Here is an 11,334-nt window from a genome sequence, read left to right as displayed (position 1 = left end):
CAATTATTTTATTCTCCCCAAATTCATCCCAACACAATGGCGATCTACATTTCCTCCCATAAAGAGCTTCATAAGGAGCCATCTGAATGGACGCATGGAAGCTATTATTATAAGCAAATTCTATGAGCGGCAAGTGATTTTCCTAACTTCCTTGAAATTCCATAACACATGCTCGCAACATATCTTCAAGGAATTGAATAGTGCTCTCTGATTGGCCGTCCGTCTGAGGGTGATATGCAGTACTAAACTTCAACTTAGTACCCAGAGCTGCCTGTAAACTCTTCCAAAAATGAGATGTGAACCTTGGGTCCCGATCCAATACAATACTCTTCGGTATTATTAATAGGTAAGAAATGAGCACTCTTAGTTAATCGGTCAACAATCACCCAAACAGAGTTCTTTCCACTAGGAGTCCTCGGTAAGCCCACCACAAAATCCATCATAATGTCGTCCCACTTCCACTCAGGAATAGGGAGGGGTTGGAGCATACCAGCGGGTCTTTGATGTTCGGCCTTGACTTGACGGCATGTGTGACATCTCTCAATATACAAGGCGATATCATTCTTTATCCCTTCCCACCAATAATTTTTCTTCAAATCCCGATACATCTTCGTACTGCCAGGATGAACTGAATAAGGGGCCGCATGAGCTTCTGCCATAATTCACTCCTTGAATTCTGAATCTTTGGGAATTACTCTACGGTCTCGGAATCGAAGAATTCCATTTTCTTAATTATTGAGAAAAAGAAAAAAAATAAAAAAAATAAAACACTTGGAGCGGTAGCTCCCAGCGGGATCCCCCAGCGGGGGATCTAGTATTATCCTTTTACAAAAGGAAAACACTACTATGCCCTGTCTCCTTGCTCCCTCAAAGTGACTGCCGGTCACATTTTTTTTTTAACTTAATGATTAAGAACGTAATTTTATTTGTATTGATATATTTTTTTATTTTTTAAAAATATTGAAATATATTAAAAAATATAAAAAGAAAGAAAGAAAAAAGCCTAGCGGTCAGCTTGAGCGATGCACTCTAAGCGCAGAGTAACACTGCCATTTACAAAACTCTCTCTCTCTCTATATATATTTTTAACCATGTTTAAATTTATTATTAATAGTCCCATCCATTATTCCCACCGCTACTGTAGAGAGAGAGAGAGAGAGAGAGAGAGAGAGAGGCTGTGGACATCACACCACCTTGCCAAAGTTTTAGTAATTTTCCTTCTCTTCTTTTCCATTTTGCTTTCTCAGAATCCAAATGCTACGCCTATTATTTACGGGAAGAAAACAGAGTAGCTTGGTGGGTTTTGTTAGAAAGAGAGAGATAGAGAGAGTTTGGAAATAATATCGTTGGGAAAAATGTAATTTTGTGGCGATTAAAAAATCGCCGCAAATTTTAAAATCAGATATAACCAATTATTATCTAATCCATTAATAAAAACTATTACAACAATTACGAAATCGCTGGCAAAATGTTTTTCTTTTCCCCACACTCTAAATTACGTCGCTTTACATTCTTTGGGCGCGAAATGACTTTTCCCCCCGTCCCGCCCCCCTCCCCCCCAATTTCTTTCCTCCTTATTTCCTTCTCCACTTCTCTCTGTTCCTCCCTTCTCCAAAATCGCACGAGCACCATTACTCCACCCATTTCAGCCGATTTCATCTCCATTTTTGATTACCACCCCCACCACATTTTCCTCCCATGGAAGCTGAACTAGACTCGATCGGCCTCTTCCTCTCTCGCACGTTGCTCATCTTCGTATCTCTCTCTCTCTATCAATTTCTCTCTCTCTTATCTCTCTCTCTATCAATTTCTCTCTCTCTTACTCGTTCTACCCTCTGACTTCAAACCCTAGGGCCTTCACAAAAGACCCTCTCTCTCTCTCTCTCTCTCTCCCCCCACTGTAGATTTCTTGGGGGTTTGGTGCTACGTGTGTTGTGGGAGTTCTTGGAGTTCTGAGTTGCCGATCGGTGGTAAGGCCCTTCTCCTTCTCTGCTTCTCACGAACACACCCACATTCACTTCAAGTTAATTTCCACTCCCATGATAATTTTCTGTGAAATGAATTTCATTTGTGCAGTCCGTGGGTTTTGGGGATTTTTCCTACTTTGTAGTGCGATTTTGGGTTGCTGTTGACAATCTCCCACAGCAGTAAGCTCCCTCCCATTTCTCCTTTGCTCACGCAACACTCACTTCAATTTTTCACTAACAAATTCACTCATCACAGATTGTAACCGCTCTTGGTTTTTAGTGCATTCCTTGTCTTTTTAACAATAAGGTTCCTCCCTACGTAGTAGTTTTTGTTGTAGTGGCTATGGTTGTTCCTTCATTTAAACGCCACTTTATACTTAGACGAATCCTGATCTTGGAGTGAAATAACTATCAAAGACAAAAAGTAGTAAAGAAAATCGAACTGAAGCTTGATTGTTTAGGATATTAGAAAACAATTAAGGGGGCTTTGAAGCGATAATTAAGCATCCTTTAAATTTTGAGACAAAATTATATATATATATATATATTATATAACATGTTGGTGTTAGAAATTAGTTAGTGAAATTGAAATAGTTCAATTAATTGCAAGCTAGACATTTTACAATCATTACTTTTTAAGTTTTTAACAAAGATGAATGATTACCCTTTTTTTGATTACTATAAGTTCATGATCACTAATATGCTTGAGAAGAGTTTGAATCATTTAAAAATCGTGATCAGCAAAAGAGTACTCACTTTGCATCATTTATTTAGGACACTGATAACTCATACATAGACACATAAATCCTATATTTTCTACATTATAATATGTTATAGACATTTTTTGTTTTAGAGTAGGTTACACTTTTTTAAAAAAAAAAAAATTGCATGCTTTAAGTACTTTATATTTAGCATTACTCTAAATATAAACGATGCAACATTTCACGAGTTAGTTCCTTGGTCATATTATTGGTAGGGATCTTTATCGAAAGTCTAAAGCTTTTATGCTAAACCACTTCTGCTCTCTAAATGAACATAAAAACACACACAGACAAACGCACACTACATACACACACTCTCTCTATAGATCTCAGATAGACTTGGTCTTGATTTGGCTAAAGATTAATATGGCTTATTAATTGTTTCCATTTGTATCAATATACAGTAGGAGTCAAACTAGATCATCAATATTCTTTCAAGTTCTCCCGAGATATAAATTCACTCCCAAAAAAAAGTTCAAAAGTCTCAGCACCACTACTTATCTTTTATATATATATATATATATATAATATAGAGTCTTAATGGTACCCAGCGTTCTTGAAACTGCATGATTCTTCCTCACTCTTAGGTCTAAACAAATAAATGGGGTTTATAATGTCAATGATATTGTTATCAACCAGTTTAAGTAATATATATGATTGATATAGCATGACCATGATCAAGTACTACTATATATACATCAGTATTATATAGTGCTGGCACCACTGTGTATTCCATTTTCTCCCTAGTCTATTTTATTAAAAAATATCAATGTAATAAAATTATTCTTTAGAATCTAACAAATTTTATGAGAAGGAAACCTTTCCTGCTCCAGCATGTTCCGGTAGGATACCAAAGCTAATTAAGATTGATGCTAGTGGGAATGAGTGGGGGATTTGAAAGTACAATGCTGAACCTTTTAATTTGAAATATGTTTTGCATTGAGGTTTACGTAGAGGTGAAAAGTTTATTAAATATAATTTGTTTTAGGGTAGATTTACTTTTTGTAGCTGTTAAAACTGCTAATATTAGTCCCTGTACAGGTTGTCTTTAGACTAGTTAAAACAATGTTGGGTGATAATAAAGGCACCCATATAGAAATGACTAAGGTATTTGAATTCGAAAGGAAGGTCTGAAATGGGATAATAGTTCTATTTCGATTATGATGTATAAAGACAGGAGAATTAAGTAGGAAAATTACCTCTAGTAATTCTGCTAATTAGCAATATATTAATGGAAACAAAATTTTCAAGGTCATCTATTGACTCCTTGGTTGAGCACCAAATGTTTAACTTCTTTCAATGTAATTGTTGCAAGACAATTCCGTATGATGGTCTTCACACCCTCCCCAAGAGCACCATATGAAATCATAGAGCCTGATATACAAAATGAAGCTCCTCTTGCAATAATTACGTAAAGTCAGATTTTAACTACAAGCATATAGAGTCAATGACCACAACCATGACCAATCCAAACTTCATCAAAGTTAATGGAACTTGCCTCATATCCCCACAAGCTGCAAATGACTTCAATAATTTAACTTCTCATGGAACAACATAATTTGCATCTGCATAACCAATAAGGATGTTTTTGTCAAAGTAAATCTAGTCAAGTACAACAATACTAACACCTAACATAGTAATATTAACGACACTGATGGTGATGATGATGTTTAAGATTATACATCAAACTTGATCTCTAATTGGATCAAATGATAAGGGGGGTGCAGTTACAATATATACACACACTACATTACTAGTAGTGTAGGCATCAAGTCTTATCGCTCCTATGAAGCAGCTCTTTAATCCAATAGAGCTTAATATCCTTATTCGTTAAACTTATTTTTTTTAGGGGTAAATATCATGTCCATGGAATTTACACAATTTATCAAGATAATGGAATTCAAAATAGTAAAATAAACCAACGAAACCACTAAAGGAAACATTAGACTCAACCATGGCAATGTAACACCCCAGCCCCACATTGGGAATATGCATTGGCAGAACTATGTTGAGACCAGATCGATCTGTCCATGGTCCCCCTGGCCTCCCTTGAAAATTTAAAAAGATTATTTAAATTCAAATAACTTATTTGGGAGAAAATATATAAAAATCCCAACAAATATAAAAACTTTTAGATATTTTTGAAAAATATGAAAACTTAATCTAACTCCATCTAAAATTCCCGAGGCTTCATAAAAGTATGAAAAAGAAGTTTCTCAATGTTTTTTCAAGTCCAAAAATTTTAGGACCCCATAATATTAAACGAATATATATACCTAAAAAAATCTAAAAATTCATACCCACAAAAGATTAAAAAAAATTGAACTCAGGAGTTAAAAAAAAGGTATTTGGTCATGGAAATATGAAGGTTCATTTATATATATTTTGCAAGACTCAAAAGACTTCCACTTCTAAACTCACAAAAGAAGTCTTCCAGTTTTTTTTTTTTTTTTTTTTTTTAATTTGCATTAGCTTTTTTTTTTATACGTTTTCTATTCTTATATCTTTCCATTTCTTCAATCAATTTTTACTTCATGAAAATATACACGAGTAAACAAGTTCATTTGAACTAAAAATTTTTAATCAAGTTCAATAGCTAGCTTTAACCAGAATGTTTCTTATAAATGTATGGAATATGAAATGAAATTGCATCTATGATGCATATTATGTATCCTTATAAATAATAAGTATAGTACTGGTCAAATTAAACAGCTAAGAAAAAAAAAATTTCCTCTAATTTTTCAAGTGCTATTATAATACTTGTCAATTCCTTAAGCCAACCTCATTGATCAGAGTACTAAATATTAATTGATGCTTAAACCTCTAGCCACGTTAAATATATGCTCATTTCTGTGCAATACCAAATTTACTTTTTATAGTGTATAGGTTTTGGTCATAAATATACGTACTTAACTATTAATTGATGAAAATCTCATGCATGCATCATGCTTCAAGCTGTAAGCTCAAAGTATTCTGCACTGCTACAGGAGCCAGCTTTACAATAGAGTACTACTGATCAGATAGTCTATCATGTATGACCAGAAATTATTTGAACTTTTAACCCGTAGTACTGTTGCAAGTGGTTCTTGTCTCTTTAAGAATCAACAGCTCCCATTTCTTCATGTTCTGATAAAATTAACTTCATTTTAGGGATTTGTGCCACACCTTTCTTACCACATCGCAAAACTGATATATATTTGATCAGCGGATCTATCGAGGAGCAAATTTGAGCCATATGCTTTACTTTGAATCGTCACAAATTGTCTCACCAATCTGGAAAACTGAATTATTGTTGAATCTTAAGAGATTAAGTGATCACGACCTACTAGAGTTTTGTTTATATATATATGTATATATAACCAGTTGCTTGTGATTTGGATTACATTCAGAGGATAAATAAAAAGAATTATATCATATTTCCTTTTCTTGAGTTTGAATCATGTTTTGACTATGTTTAACCCTTTATTTATATGTGTTAAACTAGTGGAGATGAGAATGTATCTTTTTAACACTTTTCTTCAAAATTAATAGCCTAAGTAAGCAACCAAGGATTTTATTTATATTAGTAGGTTCAATTAGAATTTTAGTGGGAAGCCTTGAGCTACTCTTACTGTTTATGCTATGCTTTCTAAAAAAAAAAAAATGATGTTTATTCTCAAGTTTTCTTCAACTCTAATATGCTTGATTTATGTAGTTGAGATTGTGGTTAAATGAGGGATGCTTAAGAGCATGAATGTATTAAAGCTGCTAGCTGTCCATAGTAGTGCAGAAAATTCTGCTATGCACTCTGTTTTGGGGCTTCAGAGATTTACACCCCTCTTGTTCCTAAATAATTAGGTTAATGTGATAGAGCTTATGCTTGTATGCTTGTTTCCTTGTTTCACTGGTCTGATTTGCTTATTTCCTCCTTCACTCCTATACCTCCACATGGGTTCTTGGCTTCAAGTCCCCAAGCTCCCCCATATATGTGGGGGGTTCAGGTATATGGATTGTGTGTGATTTTTCTGCATGGATGTTATAGAATTTGAGTAGCATAATTGACCTTTGATATTGGTTTATAGACTTCTAAGAATGGAAACTTGTGGCTGCGTGTTAACAACCTAAGTTCATACACTAACAAGTGTTGGTGTGTGAATTTTTAACTAGGTAAGTTATATTCATAATCTTCATGGATTTAATATTAAAATGTCTTTCTCTCCATATTTTAGAAGCATTAATTCTTTCTCTCCATATCTGCATGATGTCTTGTTCTGTGTATAACTTTGTTTCTTTCTTTTCTTTGCATTTTTTTATTATCTGCCTCCAAAATAAAAGATTATTTTCTCTTCTTCTTTCTATTTTGATTCATCTTTCTTTCTACCATGCAAATATGTTCAACAAAGCTTTACATTATTTGAACTTGAACGTTTGCCATTTTCTATTGGCTGTTTTGATATTTGTTTTGGATTATTTAGAAGGAACATATGGGGCGTCGAAGCGTGTTAGCAATATGTTTAAAACCCACACACAAATATCATTTGTGTAGCATGCTTAAAACCATACAAGTTATTTTAATTGCAGCTTAAAATGGCTTTGCCATCAAACTAAGGACATATCACATCTGCACATGGGTTCTAAGTATAGTTAAAACCCAAACTAAGCATGAAACTAAGCATCAAAATATGCAGTTTTTTTCTTTAGTATAGAAGGTTCATAACCATGCATTTTTCTCCACCATTATATGATTGTTATTCTATCTAGAATCCAATTAGTTGACTCTTGATTTATTTTTATTTTTTTATTTTAATCATCTCGAGTATATATTATTCACCTATGTCTCGATATTTGTAGAGATTTGGCTTGATATACTTGAATCTTGTACTCCACTTGTAATCCATCATGAAACTCATCTCACTATATATATTAAGTACCTAGCTATATATATATATATATATATATATATATCTTAGTGGTTTCTATCCTTTTCAGATAGCTGAATATAACTTTTGGTTTCAACCTATCCCCATTAATTAATTCACATTTCTATTTCAAGCTTTTCAACAAAAGCATAATGCTTCTCATCTTGAAGTGGTATAATTTATGTCTGTGGTCCGGCCAATAAGACTTCAAAATGGTTTTTTTCAGCTACCCAGATCAGCTTATGCATGTAACTTTCGGTAAAAAGAAGAAAATTGATCGGAATCAGTTATAGTAGTTAACTGTTAGATAAAGCATGTAGAAATTGTATTCAAATGCAAGTACTGTGATCTGAACCCAATTTAATGTACTTACTTTGTCAAATCTCTAATTCATAGTTTCTTTTGGCTTATTTCATGCATGCCAAGCCAAAAGGCACTGTTTCTTTGGTGTGAATTAAACCCAATTTATTAGCTACCATAAGGAACAGATTTAGTTATACAAAGATAACTGCCTTACTTGATGCATTTACATGTTTGATGTCTTGACCCTTTTATGATAACCATAATATATAATAAAATGAATTTAGATCATGAGGGTTATTTTTCACGCATTAAGTTTGATTGAGTGCTAAATTGCATTCAAGGGGAATGGTTGGTCTCTTTTGAATTTTCTTGCTTTTGATATTCTGAAGTTGGTCGTCCAAATTTCCTTTTACCTCATTCCTCACCTCTCTGATGTGGTTCTCAATTCCTATAAGAAATGTATTCGACCCCATTATATAAAACCCCACGAATGCAACCATATATATATAATTATATATATATATATATATATTAAAATAGGAAAAGAAATGATGTATATGAACCATGATTCTTTCTAGCTAGCTAATAGTAATAAGAACATTTTATTGGGAAATAAGTTAACTCTGTTACTTTGAACTCTTTATATTTTCAAGTATTGATTTTGATGTTTGTTGAGATATCCAAATTTTCATTACAGTTCTATGACTGCCATTTAGAAGTTGTCTAATAGATCAAGTTTGTATTTTATTTTATTTGATTGAATTTGTTTTGTTATCTGTTATAATCTGGTTGTTCCAAAATTGCTTGGATGGATCCTTTTCGCAAGAATAGAGAATTAATTCTCCATGCTGGCACAATCTAGTTTGGAGAACATTCTTTGTTTTTCATATAGTGTGAATGCCAATACATTTAGTTATTATGGGATTCTATGTATGTGGTCCAGAGTAAAACAATTACTCTAGACCACATTATAAATTAGTACTCCAACCAGGGATTGTCTAAAATGACGATCTGTATGGAGTCCAAATAATTATAGTGGTCTACAGAGCTGCATTTTAAAGAACCAACCAAAAGAGAGGCATTGTAGTTGTCTGTTTGGATGATTTTAATAGAGCTTTCTCACTTCCAATTCAAATTATTATTGTTAAGCGAAAGCGAGAACGCAATTGGATATATATATATAGATATGAATGGACCAAACTGGATTTTGACAACAAACTAGAGAGATCGACAGTACTGCGTACATGGTAGTAATGTGTGTAGGGTTCATGTGTCGGAGGTGAAGGGGCGGGATAGATTCAGCAGAGTCCTGACCAAGGAGTAAGCCATAGTGGTGTGTGTGATAACATACATGAGTAATGTTAGGTACAAGTTCGAAATAGACAAGCCTTAAACAAGTCCTTTGTAATTAAACCTATTTGCCCTGTTCTAGACACTTCCCTTTTTATTCATTTATTTATTATTGTGCAATATTATTTATCTTAAGATGGTCTTTATTTACATGTAGATGCCATCAGCCTAAGCTAAAGTTTGACCCAATAATTAATTAAAATTAAGGAAATCCTAACATTCAAATAATGCATCTTTTACCTATGTTGCGGGCTAGGTTTTATACTTCTAATAGCCACTGCTGGAAATGTATGCCGGCGAATTTTACTATTCATTATCTCCACACACCACACATTATATTTATTTTTATTTTTTAAAATTTTGTTTTAGTTTTATTTTTCCTAAACTAATTGAATTATTCTACTTATTATCCATACACCACACATTTGATAAGAGAAAAAAATAATAAATTTATGTATAGTGTTTGGTGTGAAGATGCTGATAGAATTTTTCCTAACAAATTTAGCCTGAATTACCCAGTCCACTTTCTTAACCACGGCCCAAAAAGAAAGAAAGGAAGAAAGAAATTAAGATCTAGCTACTCTCTCGATCGTTTTACTCTCCAATTCATGCACTCATCAATTCTTTTTTTTTTTTTTTCATTTATTTTGATTTCATTTTGGTCCTGAACAGAATATAATTCTCTGCCGTTCAATAAATATGCGTTCTTGACAACCCATAATGCTTATGCTATCGATGGAGAGCCATCTCACACAGGAGTTCCTTGGATTACCCTCGTAAATCAAGAAGATACTGTCACTCAACAGCTAAATGTACGCTCCTTTTCGCAATTCCTTCTTTCTTATGCAAACTAAGCTTGTCTTCTATTGTTCTAAAATTTTCTTGATTATCTTGTAAACTAGTAATTAACCCATCACGCTTTGTTTCTAGAATGGAGTTCACGGCTTGATGCTCGATACGTATGATTTTCAAGGAGATGTTTTGTGACGCCCCCAATTCTCACGTATGGACACGTGGAAAATCGAAGCATCGAGATGATGACAACACGGGTCACCATCCTATCGCCAAGTGCCAAGTGTGTATACGTGCAACAAGTGTACAATAAAAACACACAGCAGATAATAAAAGTCTTATAACTAAGTACCAGAATTTTTGTTTAATACAAACTCGTTTAAACCATACATAATAAAATATTACAAGTCTCAAATATTGTTTCAAACCAAATTACAAGCCATAAAAACTAATAGAGATAATTTTTAAACATGAAAAACTTCAAGTCAAAACTCTGGCGGAGCCGCCTCCTCGGGCTCAGCCTCCTCCTCTTCCTCCACATCTGCATCAAAGTCTACGATACCAAAATGGTGCTGCAGGTAAGTAACATTCCAAACGCCACAAGATAAAAACATATTAAACTCAACAATATGCATGAAAGAATGCCAAATGCACATATACCATAAATTCACATTTTTCCACGCACGCCAAAAAATCTCATTTGGCCCCAAAAACATATTACCTTCCAACTCACACCAAAAGTCTCATTTGGCCCAAATCCAACACAATTCAATATCCAATTAATTCGAATGCACCATGACCTCCCCTAGGGGTCATCTGCACACCTTGGCTCCCATCGTCACACCACGGGTAACGACCATGCGTGTGACTTCGTAACGAGCGATGTCCAGTTCCGCGCCCCACGCGTACGTAGCCAAGCACCCTCTAGCCCTCGCCAGCAAAGGGCCACGGAGTCGGTACGAGAGCGTTACCATCCCGCCCGCTCCCGTTGTCGCCCAGCGACAACCCAGGAGACGTCACTCAGTATATTACGCTCCCGAGTGACCAGAGGATTTCTACCGAGATAATACCCCATCTCAGCTTGGGGTCGTGATACACACGCACCCGAAAATCTATTTACACAAATAAAACCAGTTTTTCTCAAATTAATACATGAACATGAATGCACCATGCAATGCACGCCTCAAGACACAATTTATCAACAAATCACAACATCAACAACAACCAAACAACTCCGTCCTCAAATCCATCCGACCCCCGACT

At 34.4% G+C, this 11,334-nt stretch overlaps 1 long non-coding RNA gene across 1 annotated transcript; it reads left to right on the top strand.

The window, feature by feature from the left end:
• The first annotated feature begins 1,563 nt into the window (after positions 1-1,563).
• LOC122294051 lies at positions 1,564-10,420 on the top strand. The gene is made up of 4 exons (XR_006237459.1): positions 1,564-1,970; positions 2,077-2,147; positions 9,952-10,091; positions 10,210-10,420. It is a non-coding gene; the product is annotated as an uncharacterized LOC122294051 (long non-coding RNA).
• Positions 10,421-11,334: the final 914 nt, after the last annotated feature.

This window comes from Carya illinoinensis, chromosome 14, assembly GCF_018687715.1.
Source record: "Carya illinoinensis cultivar Pawnee chromosome 14, C.illinoinensisPawnee_v1, whole genome shotgun sequence".
NCBI classification, from domain to species: Eukaryota; Viridiplantae; Streptophyta; class Magnoliopsida; order Fagales; family Juglandaceae; genus Carya; species Carya illinoinensis.
This window is presented reverse-complemented; position numbering and strand designations above follow the sequence as displayed.